Genomic DNA, 12,803 nt, shown 5'->3' with positions numbered 1-12,803 from the left:
CCTAGCCTCAGAAATCACACAGTATCATTTCCATCACATTCTATATGCTGGGGGTGAGTCCCTAAACCTAGCACACATTCAAGGGGAGGGGAATTAGATTCTACTTTTTTGAGGGAGGAGCACGATAGAGTATGTGGACATATTTTGGGACAACCACAGCCATTCTGTATTACATAATATTTACATGTTTCCTATCCTTTACTAGTCTGTGGGTGCCCCTGTACCAGGGCTCTGACATGGGGTTTGGCACCGAGGGGGCACTCAAAAGATATTTGACAATTGCTTAGGTATCAGGGAATTTAGTCACCCTGACTCTATGGCAGGTGGACGATCTATGGCCTCTAAGAAATTCAGATGCAGTGGTGCAGGCTGTCTGACCTTTCCTCCAAATGGCCTCAACATCCCCTCAGCAAATTCCTCAAGGCTGGTTAGGACATTTCAGGATTTAGGGTGGACTTAATACAATGCTACAGAGCTTAAAATCCAACATACATGTTCTAGAGACACAGTAAACTCAAAATGCCCAAATTGAATGCCCACCCTTTTCCCAAACCTACCACTCCTCTGGTATCATCACTCCAGGGAAGGACATCAAAAGCCTGGGCACCATCCTATATTCCCACCTCCGTTTTACCCCCAAATGAGAAGCAAGACCTAGGGAAAACACCCAGTTAGTTTAAGGGGATGTTTGAATTCGTATGTATACTGAGGATTGTCTATGGACTAGATAAATCATGAGTCACATATACACAATACGCAGTTTCAAATTTATGTAAAATGTTAATAACAGGTGCAAGTCCAATTTGCTTAAAAGTATTCCTGAATTCAGAGCAGTCTTTTGTTATATGTATTTTTTCCATCCACAGGCAGCATTATCTGCTTGGGAGTCAGTGAAACTTTTCGGTGTTAGAGATCCCTAAAACTAGTGGCACAGTTATGCTTGTACGTGTACAAAATGTAAATACGTTACAGAATATCCATACAATGGAATATAGACAGACATGAAAAAGAATGAAGAAGCTCTTTGGGGACTGATCTGGAACAATCTCCAACATATATTGTTATGTGAAAAAAGTGATGCAAAAACACTGAGCTACAAGTCACATATATGCCCACAACATAGTACTGGAGACTCTGGTACACTTGATTTCCCCCAAGGAGCTGGAGGGAGAGCTGTGGACCACACAGTAGAGAATGAGGGCCAGGATGAGATGTTTCTTACAATATACGCTTAGCACCTTTTTGGGTTTTGAATGGTATGACTATATTGCCTATTTTTCAGAAACAAACTAAACTGAAATTTTAAGAAGGGAGAGTTCTCCAAACAGGTGGGAATCTATGGATTTTGATTCCATCTGCTTGATGTCACTCACCATCCAATCTTCTCACATGACATCCTCCCCACTTCTTTTTGCATCAATTTCAAATTCATCAACACTGCATTCACAGCCCTGGTGATCTGGCCCTTTGATTCAGAGTGCTTTCTCTTCCCTCTCTTCCCAAACCTCTGGTTTAGGGCTGCTGGCCTCCTCCCAAGCAGGTTTCTCATACCTCTATGCCATTGCTCATGTTTCTTCTATTCGGAGCCCCCTTCCCTCCCAAACCTTCCTGGGTCACCACCCACATTCCAGGATTCAACTCATCCATTACTTCTAGGAAGTACTTCCTGTCCCTCCTCCAACGTGAGTCCTGTAAAGATTTATTGCCACTACTTCCAGCCAGGACCCCTACCAAATAAAGATATTACAAATGAACTCCCTGCTCTTAAGAAAATAACAAATTAGTAGAAAGGTACCCATTAGGATTAGTCATTGCCTCTCCACTGAGTTCTGAGCCTGTGGACTGGGAAGTTAACTTGAAGGCGGAATTTTCAAACTTATACCTGACTGGACAGTTTCTACCTTCCTCCCCTGTGCTCCTAGGACACTGTGCACACACCAGCTGGAATATTAACACACTGTAATACAGAACTCAGTTGTCCTGTTTATCTCCTCTACCAGATTGTGTGTGCCAAGAGAGGAGAATAAAATGAAAACACACCCACAAGCAAAAGTATGTGAAGGTAGTGGACCTATAATCTGGCCTTGAAGAATAGAGATAATTTCAACCTTTGTTGTAGATATGGAGGCAGAAGGACATTCCGGCCTGAGGGGACAGGGTAAGCAGAAGAGAGGCGTCACAGGGCACAGAAGACATGTGGTTCCCTGTGGCTGTAATGAAGGCCGTGTGTATGTGCATGTACAGGGTGTGTATGTGGGGTGGGGGGTGCTGTGTGATATAAGCTGGGTTCAGATTATTTGAAAGACTTTGAGAAAGTGACACAATTTGATCTGACTTTTAGGAAGGAAACTGGTGGTCGTTTAGAAGATGGATTGAAATGGGGGGTGTCTTAATCTGTTTTCCCTGCTATAATGGATTACCATAGGTTTGTAAAGCACAGAAACTTATTTATCACAGTTCTGGATGCTGAGAAGTCCAAGATCGAGGTGCTGGCAGATTTGGTGCTTAGTGAGGGCCCTCTTGCCGGTGCACAGACGGCCATCTTCTCTGCCCTCACATGGCAGAAGAGGCAAGAGAGCTCTGGAGTCTCTTTTTTTTTTTGGTACCATTAATATACAATTACATGAGCAACATTGTGGTTACTAGATTCCCCCCATTATCAAGTCCCTACCACATACCCCATTACAGTCACTGTCCATCAGTGTAGTAGAAACACTACTTGTCTTCTCTGTGTCTGGGGTCTCTTTTATAAGGGAGGGCATTGTCACATTCATGAGGGCTCTGCACAAAGGTCCCATCTTCCAAAGTCCCCACCTCCGAATACCATCACACTGGGGGTTAGGATTTCAGCTTATGAATTTGTGGGGAACAAAAAATTCAGTCTATGGCAGGAGGACAGAGAGGCAGCAGAGAGATCTGTTAGAAGTCAGCGGGACTTGGTAACTAACTGAACATGGACAGCGAGGGAGATTGGTACTGGACCTGCCTCTTTTCTCAGTCCCTGTGTACATCAAATCACCAAATGCGATATAATGAGTTATAAAACATACATATTTGGTCATTCAGATGGCCAAATATATGTTTCCCAGGTATATTTGGTCTGTTTCCACAGTTCCCAAAAACATAGCAGGGTCTTAAAGGTGAAATTGATGTCTTGTCATGTTAATGAGAGATTTTGGAACCCCACCCGAGGGCGGGGGCTGGAGGCTGAATCGGCCAATGGTCAATGATTTAGTCAGTTATGTCTATGCAATGTCCCCGGAAAAAAGCTTTCCACCCTCTTGGATCCCACTTCTCTGTCGGAGAGTTTCCACGCTTGGGGAACCAGAACGCATCCACATGCCACAGAGCCAGGCCCCGAGCTCCACAGGGATAGAAGCTCCTTATTTGGGACCTTGCCCTATGTACCTCTTCATCTGGCTGTTAACTTGTATACTTTACTGTATCCTTTCTTAAATTGGTAAACATAGGTGTTTTCCTAACTTCTGTGAGGCACTCTAGCAAATTAATCAAACCTAAGGGGGAAGTAGTGGGAGCCTCCAGTCTGCAGCTAGGTCAGAAGCACAGGCAACTGCCTGGGGCTTGCAACAGGCGTCTGGAGTCCGAGTGAAGGGTAGTCCTGTAGGAGGGAGCCCTTAAATGGAACCTGGTCCTTTCTCTGGGCAGATAGCGTCGGAATAAAGTTGAGCTCTCAGGCACCCTGCTGGTGTTCCAGAATTGCTTGGTGTTGTGTGTGTGGGAAGGCCCCAGCCTCTTCCCCCACACACATTGGAATCTGGTCTGGAAACCCAAAAGGAGTTAAGAACATCACACACCAATGCCATTAATTTTAGCACCTCTGGTGCCACTACCTTAGCTCAGCCTTGCCCATCTTGGCCTCCTGTGTAGGGCAGGCTGTAAATCTTCCTGATGGCTCCCAGTTACATTGCTCCCAGTCTTGGTCTTTTTTTTCTTTGTAAAAGCTTTATTGAGATATAATTCACATAGTACACAATTCACCCACTTAAAGGAAACATTTTGATGTTTTTGTTTGTTTGTTTGTTAGTGTATTCACAGAGTTGTGCAACCATCACCACAGTCAGTCTTAGAACATTTATATAATCCCAAAAAGAAACCCCATACCTTTTGGCTGTCACCCCTCCTCCACAGTTTGTGCATTTCTAGGAATATACCTATTTCATATAAGACATCTAATTTATTAGCATGTAACTGTTAATAGTATTCCCTAATAATCCTTTTTATTTCTATACAGTCAGTAGTAATGCCCCTCTTTCATTCCTGATTTTAGTAATTTGAGTCTTCTCTCTTTTTTCTTAGTCTAGCTAAAGGTTGTCAGTTTTGTTGATCTTTTCAAATAACTGAATTTTAATTTCAGATTTTGGTTTTATTTATTTTCTCTATTGTTTTTCTATACCCAGTTGCATTTATCTTCACTCTAATCTTTATCTTTTCCTTCCTTCTTCTTGCTTTAGGTTTAGTTTGCTCTTCTTTGACCAGTGCCTTAAGGTAGACAGTCGGTTATTGATTGAAGATCTTTCTCTTTTTTTAATGCAGGCATTTACAACTGTAAATTTCCCTCTCTAAGTACTGCTTTTGGTGCATCTCATAAACTGTCGTATGTTGTTCATTTTCATTCATCTCAAAGTATTTTCTAATTTTGCTTGTGATTTTTATTTCTTCTTTGACCCAGGGTTATTCAGGACTGTGTTGTTTAATTTCTACTTATTTGTGAATTTCCCAGATTTCTTTCTATTATTGATTCCTAATTTCATTTTGTTACAGATGAAGAACATGCTTTGTTTGATTTCAATCTTTTTAATATACTGAGATTTTATTTATAGCTTAACATACTGTCTTCCTGGAGAATGTGGCAAGTACATTTGAGAAGAATATATATTCTGCATTTAGTGGGTGGATAATTTTATAGATATCTGTTGGATCTAGTTAGCTTATTCTGTTGTTCAAATCTTCTATTTCTTTGTCGATCTTCTGCTAAGATATTCTCCCTATTATTGAATGAGGGGTCTCCTACCATTTTATTGAATTGTTTGTTTCTCCCTTTGGTTCTGTCAGTTTTTACTTCATGTATTTTGGGGCTCTACTGTTAGTTGCATATATATTTATAATTGCTATATCTTCCTGATTAAATCTATCATTACAAAATGTTCTTCTTTATCTCTAATAACATTTTTTGTTTTAAAGTCTATTTTGTCTGCTGTTAGTATGGTTTCTCCATCTTTCTTTTTTCTACTTTCATGGTAACCTTTTCCATCCTTTTACTTTCAGGCTTGGGCTTTGATCTTAACTGGCCACAGATGATGAGAGTAGGTATAGTCTGGTAGAGAATCTGAGTCTAAAAATGATTAGCCAACCTAATGAGGTCCCCACGGCTTAGGGAGGTGACAGTGAGCTGAGGATGATGTGAGAAAGGCCACGTGAGCCATGAGAGACAGCAGAGACAGAACCAGTCCTCTGTCCATCCTCAGGTTCTCAGATTTCCAGTGCTAGCTAATCTATATCCTTACAGTATACTCACACCCTTTTATGCCTCAAGTTTTCAGTTAGCCATGTTTCTTTCAAACAAAATACCAAACTAGCCTAATAAACACAGAAGTTTATCCTAGGAGCAGAGTTGCAAGCAACAGAATCTCAAAAGAGGTATGGAACCTTGTGTAATAACACAGTGGAAAAAGAGTCAACAATAATATCTACATCACTGAATAGAAAGATAGACATCCATGGATTGGTAACACAGTTAATGAAGTCTTGGTATTCAGATACTATGTCCATTGAAAGGAAGTAAAGCTTTGGTGGACTTTATTGCCATTCCTTTAGAGCACATTAGATCATGTGAAGTACTTTAAAAAGCATGGGTGTTCAGTTTGCATCCCCAGAGAGTCTGATTTAATTGGCCTGGGCAGGGGCCAGGGCATCAGCATTTTTCAGACTTCCCCAGTTGATCCTAAAGTACATCCAAGTCTGAGAACCACTGCTTGAAAGACATCCTAAGGGAATAAGGAGTATAAAGGTTGTAGGGTTAAATGGACATTTTTCATAACATTAGATGATTTGCATCAAGAAGGAACAAATTTTAGTCCCAGAGCACCTGGGTAGAATCCCATAACAATATTCAAGGCCTCTCTGTGGCCCTGCAACAAGAAATGCTTTTTACTATTAGTCAGTGGATGGAAACTACTGAAAATGAGATCTCTAAAGTGAATATTGAACATAGTTCTTAACTTGAGTGGCAGAGTTCCTAGTATTCATTTATTTTTGTGCATGATATATATATACATAATGCCTATGCTTTGTATATTTTCAAATATGTTATTGCAAAAAGTTTCTACCAAATATTTTATAATAAAAAGTGAGACTGTAAACTGCCAAATTATAGCATTTGCAAAGTTCCCAAGTATGCTGGGCTTCTATGGTTAAAATTAAGGTCTTGATTATCAAAGCCTGAAATCCTGGCAGTTGGAATGGCAATATCTTGAGGGGATGGAGCTCTCCAGTCTCCTGGGCCCCTCCAAATAAATTTTACTGCATTCACGATTGCCAAGCAAATGTGATGAATCACCTCATAATGAGGAACATCTGGTCATAGGAGTTTGGAAATACCATGAAACCAAGGATGGTGTGCAAAATCTGAGCAAGGAAAAGAGAAATCACAGGCAAAATGAACTGCAGGGATTTTCTGAGGAATTGTTGCAGGAGTGACTAATCGGACTTGAATCCCACAAATTCATAATCAAAGAAGGTGGAATGAACGAAGGGGGGTAAACTATTACTTTATTTCCTTCCTTCCTCCTCCCTCCCTTTCTTTCTGTGTCTGTGTTCCCTCCCCCATACCAGCCCCCATTTTCCTTCTCTTCCAGCCTAGTTTGGCTGATTATACTTTGTCGAGATGACACTGAAGAGCCTAATAGCTCTTGGCACATGGCAGATGAATAAACACCAAGACTGGAGGAGAAGGGAATGACAGTATGTCACCTACAACCTGCTAAGGCTGCCTCCAACATCCACTACTCATCTTCTTCAGAAAAATCCACCACTGATGAAAGACTACTTAGCGAAGCCTCTTTGTTGGGGTTTGAAGAGGGTGTGGGCAGAGCAGTACAGGAAGAGTCATCCTAGCCAGGAACATGGAAGGAGAGCAGTTAACCAAAATGAAATTACTGAGGATATTGGGACAGGAGGAAACTAGATGGCTTTAGACCTAAGGGGAGTCAGTTGTTGAAAACAAAGTGGGTCGAACATCCAATCTCTGTTGTTTGCTGAGTCCAGGTTGACATTCTGCCTGTGGCCATACTAGTTGTTGAAATACTGAAATACTTTCCTATGGATCGGTAAGTTGCTGCATAGAGTTTCCTGGTCCCCACACCCATCTACCTGCTTCCAGACCACCAGACCTCCTATTTATCCTGCAACTAAAGGGTTAACACCCAGCACAGCTGTTGGCCTCCTGGAATCTGACTTAGTGCAAAAGTCAGTGTCTATTCTAATTGGCTGGTGGCCATGTGGTAACCAGCTGCTAAATATTTTGAGTATCACCCCTAGCTGTGGCCACAAAAAAGCAAAAGCCAAGTAGGTGTGGTAAATTCAGAGAAGTGGCCCAACACACTAAGTTGAGGTTTTGGCTTCTGCTTGAAGTGTTGGTAAGAACAGATGGGCAGGCCTGGGCTCTGCTTGATTTGTACAGCAAAAGAATTCCTTAGTTTAACAAAGATGTAACTCTGGCCAGCACACCACATAGTCACATGCCTTCTAGCTGATACCATCCCTGAGTCCTATAGACCCCAGAGCTCCTTAAAGAGGAAGATGGGAACCTCAGACGGTTGCTGCTTCATTCAAATCTCCAGGCCGATTGATATCAAAGATGGACAGGACTTGAAAAATAATGGAGGGTTCCCTCAAGCTTAACTAGGTGGGTACCTGACATATGTAAAAAGTATATTTTTCTGTTTCTTGTTGCTTCTGAGTCTGTCTCAGGGGTTTAAGATGGGGGAACTGAGTAGGGAAAGAGGCAGGCAGAAGCTTCCTGAACCTCGTTTAGCTTTGAGAAGCAGAAACTTTGAGAAGGTGGGGTGAATGACAGACAGGCAAGACATTGCATGTGGAAGTCTCTCTTGGGGGTAGCAAGGTAAAAAAGGGACTTTACAGTATGAGAAACTCTACAAGTATGTAAGGAGTTGAATGACTGCAATAGCATAATTAATATGGCAGATCTGATATTACTGCACACACCTTAGCTTCAGGTACCCAGAGAAAACTCACAAAAGCTGGCTATACATTAGGCTACAAAGAAAGTCTCATTAAGTTTGAAAAAACAGAATATATACATCATTCTCTGATCACTGTGTAACATAACTAAACACTAATATTAAAACTAAGGAGGAAAAGTCCCCATTACCTGAATATTTTTTATTGTTTTCTTTAAAAAGAAACTCTTAAACTTGTTCACCATGTTAGAACTTGTTCATTATCCTTCAGAAGATTGGAGACTGTTGAGAATTAGGCTTGGGGTTGATTAATGATTGTGCATTGAGTCCCCTATACAGAATTTTATTGTTGTTAACAACCATTTGATCAATAAATATGAGAGATGCCCTCTCAAAAAAAAAAAAAAGAAAAGAAACTCTTAAGTCAATAAAGAAATACAAATTAAAATGGAGAATATTTAGAAAATAATAAAAAAACCACAACATATTAGTCTCTATGTGATACAGCCCAAACAAGACTCCTATGATGTTTTTGCCCTTAATTAATACAGATTAAAATAACTAAGCATACAGATCAAGAAATTAGATAAGGAATAGCAAACCTGAGAGGCAGAAGTAAATTAATAGATACAGTCAGAAATTAAGTTAGAAAATAAAAAACCAGTAAAACTGGTCGATAAAATGGGAAGAGATGGCTGCTTCTTTAATATCATAAAATATATTTACATTGGACATATGAGGAAATAAATATACACTTCCATTAAAGTAAGAAATTTTAAGATTTTTTATCTAAGATGTTAACTGGTGTATGTGTCACCACAGAGCCATGCCTGTCCATGGCCTGCTGGACCGTGTGTGTTCCCTCCTCACTGTGCAGCCAGCAGTTACACATTCTGCCTGTGGCCCATCTGCCAGCATCCAGCCCTTTCTGGTCCATCACAGGACACAGGTAATGCTTTATTAAGGTCCCTTTAAGAGCTTTATATGCCTTGCCTAGTCCATGCTAATGAGAACTCCAGTCAGCAAATGAGAAGTACCACCAGAATCTAGGCAGACAGTCATAACCAGGTAAACTACAGCTTTCATGTAGAGTTTCTTCTGCTCTTGCTCTCCTTACAGAAACAGACAAGATAATTCACTATTACTGAACTAAGTCTAGATGTCCAAATACCTTACTTGAACAAGAGAAAGTAATTAGAGATAGAAAAGAATCAAATAAGTTAAAATTATCATTGTTTGAAGGTAACAGAATCTCAACCTGGAAGAATGAAGACAATCAACTGAAAAAACAAAAAGTATTATAACCAGTATGTGAATTCAGTAGGACCTGGATCCAGTCCTGAGGCCCTAATAGAGCAAGCACCAGGCTAGTTGGGAACCTATTAGGGATCTAGGGGCAGATCAACTCCATCAGGTCCCTTCTGTCATAAAGGGTGTGCTGGTTTACACACTCTGGAAGAAATACTTATTCTGCATTTGCATTTTCTTTCCCAGCAGGTCATGTCCCTGACTTGTTTATCATCCCTGGAATTACTGACTCTGCATAACACCAGGTGGTCCAAACAAAATTGTCTCCAACCAAGAAACTTCCCAGTGAAAGAAATAAGAGAGTTGGCAAGCCATGAGCCATTATCGTATTTCCCATCCACCAGAAGCAGCTGGCCTTACAGAACAAGAAATGGTGTTCTGAAAACAGATCTAGCAGTGTCCAGGAGACCACACCTGTGAGGTTGAGACACTTTCTTGTAGAAAGTGATATGTAATCTCAAACAGTGACTGAAATACGATGTCAATTCTCCCTTAGCCAACAGCATCCAGAAACCAAGGAGGGTGAGTGGTGGAGGGTGGCAGTTCTCACAGTTAATTTTCTCTCTAAAAATATTTGCTTTTCATCCTCCGAGTCACTCATGCTCTGTGGACTTAACTGTCCAAAAGTGAGGTGTTTTCACAGGGAACTCAATAAAGATTCCAGCTGGCAATTTGGGACTCCTCCTCCCACTAAGCAATGACAGAAGAGGATGTTCGTGTGCTAGCTGTGCTCGCCCTGATTATGAAGGGGAAATAGGGTTATCACTCCCCAATAGGGCCCTCAAGGGGCAGAGGTGATTGCATCGTGCAACCATACCCAGTGGCACAAGTTAACAGAAAATGATCACAATACATATTAACGTTCTAATTTTCCTCCTTGCTGTTGTATACATCAGGGTCTGGTAAAAATTGTGTACCAATTTGTTCAAGGTTTTGGGATGGTAAGAAATAACCAACCCTTGGTTAGCAAGAAATAGAGGAGGAATGGGCAGCACTTGGAAACTCTGAACTCTGAAATTTAGAAGAAACGTTGATGGTGGTCTGCAATATCACATTCGTATATCTTGATGAGACTTTGTAGTTGGCTCCTCTGAGGGATGTTGAAGTGCATCTGTGGCCATAACTGGAGAGGTGGAACAAAATACACACTGGGGTGCCTGGGGCTGGTTGTATGCCCTCTTTTGTCTACATACTGTACCTATGCAACTTCATCCAGTCCTATGGCTTTAGGAGTTCACACTACCGGTGACTCCTAAACTTATATTTCCAGCTCCGGCCTCACCTGAAAGTCCAGACTATATATCCACCTGCCTACTTGATCAAGTCCTTGGGGGCTTCACAAGGATCTCAAATCAACATGTCCTTCAACCATTGTGGAAAGCAGTATGGAGGTTCCTCAAAAAACTCAAAATAGAAATACCACTTGACCCAGGAATTCCACTCCTAGGAATTTACCCTAAGAATGCAGGAGCCCAGTTTCAAAAAGACATATGCACCCCTATGTTTATAGCAGCACTATTTACAATAGCCAAGAAATGGAAGCAGCCTAAGTGTCCATCAGTAGATGAATGGATAAAGAAGAGGTGATACATATACACAATGGAATATTATTCAGCCATAAGAAGAAAACGAATCCTACCATTTGCAACAACATGAATGGAGCTAGAGGGTATTATGCTCAGTGAAATAAGTCAGGCAGAGAAAGACAAATATCAAATGATTTCATTCATCTGTGGAGTATAAGAACAAAGAAAAAACTGAAGGAACAAAACAGCAGCAGACTCACAGAACCCAAGAATGGACTAACAGTTACCAAAGGGATAGGGACTGGGGAGGATGGGTGGGAAGGGAGGGATAAGGGGGAAAAAAGGGCATTACGATTAGCACACATAATGTAGCGGTGGGGGGGACACAGGAAAGGCAGTATATGCAGAGAAGACAAGTAATGATTCTATAGCATCTTACTACGCTGATGGACAGTGACTGTAATGGGGTATGTGGGGACTTGATAATAGGGGGAATCTAGTAACCAAAATGTTTTTCAAGTAATTGTACATTAACGATACCAAAAAAAAAAAAAAAAAAAAAAAAGGGCAACCCTTACTGGAAAAAAAAAAAAAAAACATGTCCAAAGCAAAACGGCTGGTGTCTGGCTGTCAGCCATCCCTAAACTGCTCCTATTACTCAAAAAAAAAAAACAACTCTAGAGCTGCCCTGTCCAATATGGTAGTCACTAATCACATGTAGCTATTTAAATTTTAATTAAATAAAATAGTTTTACTAGCCACATTTCAAGAGCTCAATAGTCACATGTATCTAGTAGCTACCATATTGGATAATAAGATACAGAGCATTTCCATTATCACAGTTCTATCAGGGCTTCTCTGGAAAGGTTGCCATTGATTCCTTTTTCCCTCACCTCTTACATGTAATCCATTAAAAAATCCTATGGATTTTACCTCCAAAGCATTCCCTGAAGCACTCCTATTTCCCTTCCACCCATTCCTACCACCCTAGTCAATACCACTATCACCTTACACCTGGACTGCTAAACTCACTTCTTTATTGCAGTTGTTTCAATCTTCCCCATCTATAATCATTTCTCCTATAGTGGACAGAATGATTCTTTCAAAACTGAAAATAAGATCATGTCTTGCCCCTGCTGCAATCTTTCCAGTGGCTTCTGTGGCAGAGACTATGGTTTTATCCTTTTATTTTTTCTCTCCTCAGTAAAAGAACCTCTGAAGTGCAGGTGAGTACATAGGAGCCCAAGATAAAGTACATATTTTCCAAAGTCCCTCCTGGCGTGGTCATGTGACAGTTCTGATCAGTGAAAGCCAATGAGGTTGTGTGGTCTCCTGGAATGTCCTTAAAAAGAGTAGATTCTTCCTGCTGCTGTAACAGGCATGATGGCTGAAGCTGGAATAGATTGTGAGGTGAACTTGGGAGTGGAGGTAATGCACTGTGGAGCAACAAGACAGAAGGAACCTGGGTCCCTGACAGAGTGGAACAACCCACCAGCCCTGGAATACCTCCCTGTACTTCTACATCAGAGAGAGAAATAAACTTCATCTGGTTTAAGCCCCAATTATTGAGGATTTTTGTAATGCTGGGACCTAATTCTCACTCGTGAAGTTTCCCATCACACTTTGAAGAAAATGCAGACTCCTTACCAAAGTCTGGAACATTCTTCATGATCAGGTCCCACTCCAGTACAATCGCTTCCACATTCCCCTCACTCACCACCCTCCAATCACTCTGGCTTTCTTTTTTGCT

At 41.1% G+C, this 12,803-nt stretch overlaps 1 long non-coding RNA gene across 2 annotated transcripts; it reads left to right on the top strand.

The window, feature by feature from the left end:
- The first annotated feature begins 7,620 nt into the window (after positions 1–7,620).
- LOC118922108 (uncharacterized) lies at positions 7,621–12,576 on the top strand. Of its 2 annotated transcripts, none has more exons than XR_005028640.2 (3): positions 7,621–7,924; positions 9,042–9,168; positions 9,717–12,576. It is a non-coding gene; the product is annotated as an uncharacterized LOC118922108 (long non-coding RNA). The 2 variants fall into 2 exon arrangements; XR_005028641.2 differs by having other exon boundaries at positions 9,714–12,576.
- Positions 12,577–12,803: the final 227 nt, after the last annotated feature.

Source organism: Manis pentadactyla, chromosome 10, assembly GCF_030020395.1.
Source record: "Manis pentadactyla isolate mManPen7 chromosome 10, mManPen7.hap1, whole genome shotgun sequence".
Taxonomy (NCBI): domain Eukaryota; kingdom Metazoa; phylum Chordata; class Mammalia; order Pholidota; family Manidae; genus Manis; species Manis pentadactyla.
This window is presented reverse-complemented; position numbering and strand designations above follow the sequence as displayed.